Source organism: Sinocyclocheilus rhinocerous, unplaced genomic scaffold (assembly GCF_001515625.1).
Source record: "Sinocyclocheilus rhinocerous isolate Xijiao unplaced genomic scaffold, SAMN03320098_v1.1 scaffold5236, whole genome shotgun sequence".
NCBI classification, from domain to species: domain Eukaryota; kingdom Metazoa; phylum Chordata; class Actinopteri; order Cypriniformes; family Cyprinidae; genus Sinocyclocheilus; species Sinocyclocheilus rhinocerous.
In genome coordinates, this window is record NW_015665840.1 from 202,499 (window position 1) to 209,672 (window position 7,174).

Sequence of the window (7,174 nt, forward strand, 5' to 3'; positions counted from 1 at the left end):
TGTTTTGTTTTTATATACTGTCTTAATGGTTTGATGTTTTGCACTGTTTAATAAAAAAAAAAACAGAAATCAGAAAAAAGGATTCGCCAACTCGATCAAAAGTCCCGATCTGAATCAAATGATTCACGATCCGTGCTCCAAAGTCCCGATCTGAATAATGATTCGCAAACCATAAATTCAGATCAGGACTTTGGAGCGCAGATCGTGAATCATTCAATTCGTGAAATTCGCGAACCCGCTCCGAAGTTCTGATCTAAATCAAATGATTCGCAATTTGAAATCCCGATCTGAATCAAATGATTCGCTATACGCGATCCGATTGGAGCGCTTCGAAACAGTGAATCATTTTGCGACGCAATGGTTTAATGATTCAGAGTTTCAAACTGATTCCCTTTGAAGGAAAGTCTGTTCACTCGGTGGCCCTATTTGGCAGCTCAAACAAGACCAAGTTCTGTCTAAATGAACAGGGGAATCCTGAAATCTCAAAAACTGCCCGCCGAACTCACAATTAAATGACATATTTCAAATCAGCAACAAAATCTGAAATTACCTGCCCCATGAATGTTGTTTCTTATGCTCAGATAGCATTTGTATTTTTCAGGCTAGACCGGCCAATGCGCATGCGCAGTTATAACGCGCTTATGACCGCGCATGCGCATTGGCTGGTCTAGCCTCAGGTTTCTATGGGAACCGAAGCTTCTAACGGATGCTGCAGTGATGCAATGATTTTACCAATCAGCGATTGGCTCTTTCATTTAGAAGGCGGGACTATCCCGCCATATTGCGCGTTGCAGTTTCTCCCATTTATTAGTATCGGAGTGAACCGTCTTTGTATTTCTATAGTCTTTGGTTTCACCCATCACGAGTTTGAATCAGTCAGAGCGGTCTCAATTGAATCGGTTCGTCTGTTCCTCTTTTCTCGTCTTCAGTCATGTTTACACGACACTGTCAGCACTACTACTGGCTCAGCTTCCTAGTTATGACATTAACTGAAATAAGTGATAAAAATATAATGTTTACAAATAAAATATCCATATTTACGTTCCAAAGATAACATCCAACACAAATCTATGAACATATTCAGGTGAGGTAACCGGTTTACTGCTAACTAGTGAAACACTCCATTAATATGACGAGCTGCAGCTCAAAATACATGTTAGATAGAAACACTGTGCTTTATGATGGAGTTTGTAGCTTAATTCACTGTATTTGAAATAGTTCGAGAACAGAGAGACAAACCTCTGTTCACTGTGAAAAGTTGCGGTTTCTAACCTTCTTCTTGGAAAAGTGCAGAAGAACTGACAAACTGTTGTGGAAACTTATTTCACAGAAGTGATCAGTGTTCAGCAAATGTCAGATTTGTCAGATGTGTAAAACACCCCTTACAAAAATTAACCAAATTAACCATATAGTAAAAGTGTAGTAACCATGTTTTTTTTTTCACGTATCAATTACCAATTGTAGGGGATGTAGGGGAGGACTTTCTCAGTTTGTGTAAATCCACGTGGTGTTCAGTGTATAATTTTTTATTCACATTAATTGCACATTTGTCTAGTACAAATATGTTGCTTTGTTTATTACGGTGTATACATTTTTCTTTATTTACCCCAAAAAAATTGAAGTGAAATGTGACAACATGCCCCGTAGGTGGAGTTCATTTTAACATCTGAGGGGCACATTGTAACTACCATATGACAGCTTAAAATGTTATCTGATCTAATGAGAAAAAAAAAAGCAAGACAAACTTAAAATATTTTGTCAATAAAATTAGATTATTAACTTTTAAAATAATGGCATTTTTAAAAGAATTTAAAAAAGTAATTTTGGAGTTTGACAATCAACACATTGCAGCCATGCTTGGGACAGCCCTGATCACAACACACAGCTATACAGTATACTTCATAACAATATGTGGGCAAATAGATGAAGAAACATTTAGAAAAACACAGAGATACACTCCCCTCCCTCCAATGCGTTTTCGACTACCTCTGGAAGTGGTCAAAAGTGGATGAGCTCAAAACGTTTCACACCCTGTTTACACTTATATTTAGAGTTGTCCACTTGTGATCCGATCGACCAAAACGCATCTTAATACCAAGTGTAAACCGGGCCAAAGTTACAACGTTCCCCATCTGCGCAACTGGAATTTGAAACTAGTTAGTGTCTTCTGCTAATTAACGAAGCATTAAAGAACCATCTAAACGGATAAATAACAGATTGGAGATTCGAGCAGATTCGTCTTATTTTAAATGAATACTAAAAACGGAGATGAAAAATTTACTTCAGACAGAAATTTACTTTTGCTATGTTAAAGTAAATGCTCAGCGATATCTTCAAAAGATTTGTGAATTTTGGCGCACTTTTTTCTCTGTAGAGTGTTGATATGGCAACTAGTAAATACCTTAAATTTTGTTATGCTAGCATGTGTGGAAATATTTAAACCATGTGTGTTACAACTAACCCTGTGTTACTTTGTGCCGCGCGCTCCCCTACATCCAGAGTTTTACTACAAATACCATGTTTAAACTGTAGCAAAACCATGGTTTAACTATATTAACCATGTTTTTTAGCTTCCTTTGTAGTAAAACCATGGTTAATTTTCATAAGAGACTGTCAGTGGTCTCCTCTGTTGAGTATGTAGGTTGAGAGCGTGTAGATGGCAAAAACAGAGTCAAGTCACCGTTATTTATACAGCGCTTTTTACAATGCAGATTGTGTCAAAGCAGCTTTACAGTATTAAAAAAAAAGTGAAATTGTGTGTGTCGAAATTTCTCTGAGCAAGACTTCACTGATATCTGTCAAACAAAACGCCTACAGCACTGTCACTGAAAGTACTGTTCAATGTGCAAGGCTGCAAATGTGTGATTTAGCCATGAAGACGACAGCCGTCGGTGTCTTGAGTTGTCTCAGTCTCTCCAGCACAAAGAACAGCAGCGTTCCAGTCAATAATTGGTACATGTATTCATACGGTTCAGTCGGTGTGTTTCTCTGAAGCCCTTATTAAAATCAGCACATTAATACACATCAATATAATGTTTACAAATAAAATATCCATATTTACGTTCCAAAGATAACATCCAACACAAATCTATGAACATATTCAGGTGAGGTAACCGGTTTACTGCTAACTAGTGAAACACTCCATTAATATGACGAGCTGCAGCTCAAAATACATGTTAGATAGAAACACTGTGCTTTATGATGGAGTTTGTAGCTTAATTCACTGTATTTGAAATAGTTCGAGAACAGAGAGACAAACCTCTGTTCACTGTGAAAAGTTGCGGTTTCTAACCTTCTTCTTGGAAAAGTGCAGAAGAACTGACAAACTGTTGTGGAAACTTATTTCACAGAAGTGATCAGTGTTCAGCAAATGTCAGATTTGTCAGATGTGTAAAACACCCCTTACAAAAATTAACCATGCTTTTATTATAGTAAAAGTGTAGTAACCATGTTTTTTTTTTCACGTATCAATTACCAATTGTAGGGGAGACACTTTTTGACTTTCTCAGTTTGTGTAAATCCACGTGGTGTTCAGTGTATAATTTTTTATTCACATTAATTGCACATTTGTCTAGTACAAATATGTTGCTTTGTTTATTACGGTGTATACATTTTTCTTTATTTACCCCAAAAAAATTGAAGTGAAATGTGACAACATGCCCCGTAGGTGGAGTTCATTTTAACATCTGAGGGGCACATTGTAACTACCATATGACAGCTTAAAATGTTATCTGATCTAATGAGAAAAAAAAAAGCAAGACAAACTTAAAATATTTTGTCAATAAAATTAGATTATTAACTTTTAAAATAATGGCATTTTTAAAAGAATTTAAAAAAGTAATTTTGGAGTTTGACAATCAACACATTGCAGCCATGCTTGGGACAGCCCTGATCACAACACACAGCTATACAGTATACTTCATAACAATATGTGGGCAAATAGATGAAGAAACATTTAGAAAAACACAGAGATACACTCCCCTCCCTCCAATGCGTTTTCGACTACCTCTGGAAGTGGTCAAAAGTGGATGAGCTCAAAACGTTTCACACCCTGTTTACACTTATATTTAGAGTTGTCCACTTGTGATCCGATCGACCAAAACGCATCTTAATACCAAGTGTAAACCGGGCCAAAGTTACAACGTTCCCCATCTGCGCAACTGGCATTTGAAACTAGTTAGTGTCTTCTGCTAATTAACGAAGCATTAAAGAACCATCTAAACGGATAAATAACAGATTGGAGATTCGAGCAGATTCGTCTTATTTTAAATGAATACTAAAAACGGAGATGAAAAATTTACTTCAGACAGAAATTTACTTTTGCTATGTTAAAGTAAATGCTCAGCGATATCTTCAAAAGATTTGTGAATTTTGGCGCACTTTTTTCTCTGTAGAGTGTTGATATGGCAACTAGTAAATACCTTAAATTTTGTTATGCTAGCATGTGTGGAAATATTTAAACCATGTGTGTTACAACTAACCCTGTGTTACTTTGTGCCGCGCGCTCCCCTACATCCAGAGTTTTACTACAAATACCATGTTTAAACTGTAGCAAAACCATGGTTTAACTATATTAACCATGTTTTTTAGCTTCCTTTGTAGTAAAACCATGGTTAATTTTCATAAGAGACTGTCAGTGGTCTCCTCTGTTGAGTATGTAGGTTGAGAGCGTGTAGATGGCAAAAACAGAGTCAAGTCACCGTTATTTATACAGCGCTTTTTACAATGCAGATTGTGTCAAAGCAGCTTTACAGTATTAAAAAAAAAGTGAAATTGTGTGTGTCGAAATTTCTCTGAGCAAGACTTCACTGATATCTGTCAAACAAAACGCCTACAGCACTGTCACTGAAAGTACTGTTCAATGTGCAAGGCTGCAAATGTGTGATTTAGCCATGAAGACGACAGCCGTCGGTGTCTTGAGTTGTCTCAGTCTCTCCAGCACAAAGAACAGCAGCGTTCCAGTCAATAATTGGTACATGTATTCATACGGTTCAGTCGGTGTGTTTCTCTGAAGCCCTTATTAAAATCAGCACATTAATACACATCCACTTACGAACAATAAAGTATGATGATGAGATTCACGTTGTCGTGGAAACTCCACAGCGCGGTGGTATAAAGCAGATCTCCATCAGCCTCCATCAGGAAACATGCTCAAACCCTCAGACAAGTGCGGCTCCAAAACCGACACCGGAATCCTCCTGGACGCCATCTCCAACGACAAGCTCCACCTCGCCAGGTTCGTCTTAGACGCTCTGGATGGGAAAATCGTTGACTCCGAGACGGAAGGGGCGCAGACGCCTCTGATCTCCGCCGTGTTCCTCCAGGATTCGCCTGCGAGATGCAGGTTCGTGAATCTTCTGCTGCAGAGGGCGAGCGTTAATCTCCCGGACGAGAGCGGCCGCACGCCGCTGAGCTACGCCTGCGAGATGGGACACCTGGACGCGTTGAAGATCCTGGTGAAGAACGGCGCGGATCCCGAGGCAGTGGACGCCTGGGGGAACACCGCGTTCATGTACGCCGCCGTGGCCGGACGCTCGGCCGTCGTGGAGTTCCTGGTGCGCTCTTTCAAAAGGCTGGGTCTCCAGATCGAGCGGCAAAACAAGGTGGGCAACTCTGCAGTGGAGGTGGCCAGGTATCTCAGACACACTGGCTGCTTGCAGGCGCTGCTGAGGCACTCCAGGAGAGTTCACGATGGTGATGCTCTAGCTGAGAAACTCTCCACTGTGAACATCAGTGAAGCTCAACACGAGGAGAAGCCTCTCCAGATCCATGCAGTTAGCAGTAAACCGGTTACCTCACCTGAATATGTTCATAGCGCCTCAAGCCGTTACGCAGAAGCAAAACCGGGTTTGAGCACGGCTCCAGATCTCGGAGCACCCTCCGGCTGTTGAGGAGATCCACCTTTCCAGAGTTCAAGAGGAGCAGCAGAGAGTCGCCGGAGGCTCCAGAAGCATCCCAAGGTCAGAGACTTTTCCCCTGGGAAACAAGCACCCTCACGTAGGGAGCAAGCCGAGCATCGACAGCATCAGCGCGGTCTACAGGAGAGTTCACGATGGTGATGCTCTAGCTGAGAAACTCTCCACTGTGAACATCAGTGAAGCTCAACACGAGGAGAAGCCTCTCCAGATCCATGCATTTGAAGACGGGACTCGACTTCCCATCAGTTTAACCCGTAAGCGATCCATCAGTTCGCGGAAGAGAATCCAGTCGATGGACTCCATTGAGGAATACGAGAGGGAAGGTGATGCTTCATCACCACAAGGCCGGATGTTCTCTGGTGTTTTCACTCCAAAACCTCCTCAGAAACACAGAGAGCATCAATGCCCCAACAATCACCTGCCTCCGCTGTTTTATTCCCCAAGAGCCTCCAAAACGAGTTGTGCGCCCGCTTCTGGTCCTCTTGGCATTTTATTAACTCCTTTCAGCAAAAGCGCCAAAGAGGAGCTCGAGAAAGCCAAGAAGCTGGCGTTTGACGCGCCCGTCAGAAGATTTGATGACTGTTACTATCAGAAGAGGTGCAGTTTGCCGACTAGCACTGCTCCGGAGCGCCTCAAGCCGTTACGCAGAAGCAAAACCGGGTTTGAGCACGGCTCCAGATCTCGGAGCACCCTCCGGCTGTTGAGGAGATCCACCTTTCCAGAGTTCAAGAGGAGCAGCAGAGAGTCGCCGGAGGCTCCAGAAGCATCCCAAGGTCAGAGACTTTTCCCCTGGGAAACAAGCACCCTCACGTAGGGAGCAAGCCGAGCATCGACAGCATCAGCGCGGTCAAGTGTGAGCTTGACGTTCAGTTTAAAGCTGCTCCTGATGTCTGAGGAGCGAGGAGAGACTGAACACTAACCTACTAACTAGTACTGTGCCAACGAGCAATATAAGAGCTTGGAATAAATCACTCCTGTAGTTTCATTTCATTTATTCATTCATTTATCCAAAGCATTTCTCACAATGGTATGTAGTTACAGTCAAAGCAAAAATCATTCAGACAGCAGATATAATTGTTGATATTTTGTTACTAGTGGGTGCAGGACACTACAGTTCATTTATGTAAGCGATGAGAGCAAAATAAAGTAAACTGTGACATATTACACCCAAAAACTCTTCATACAGTGGACTACAGTAACATTTAGGAGCAATAATGATTCTAACACTAGCTTTCTCTATTCTTTTTCTATTCTAT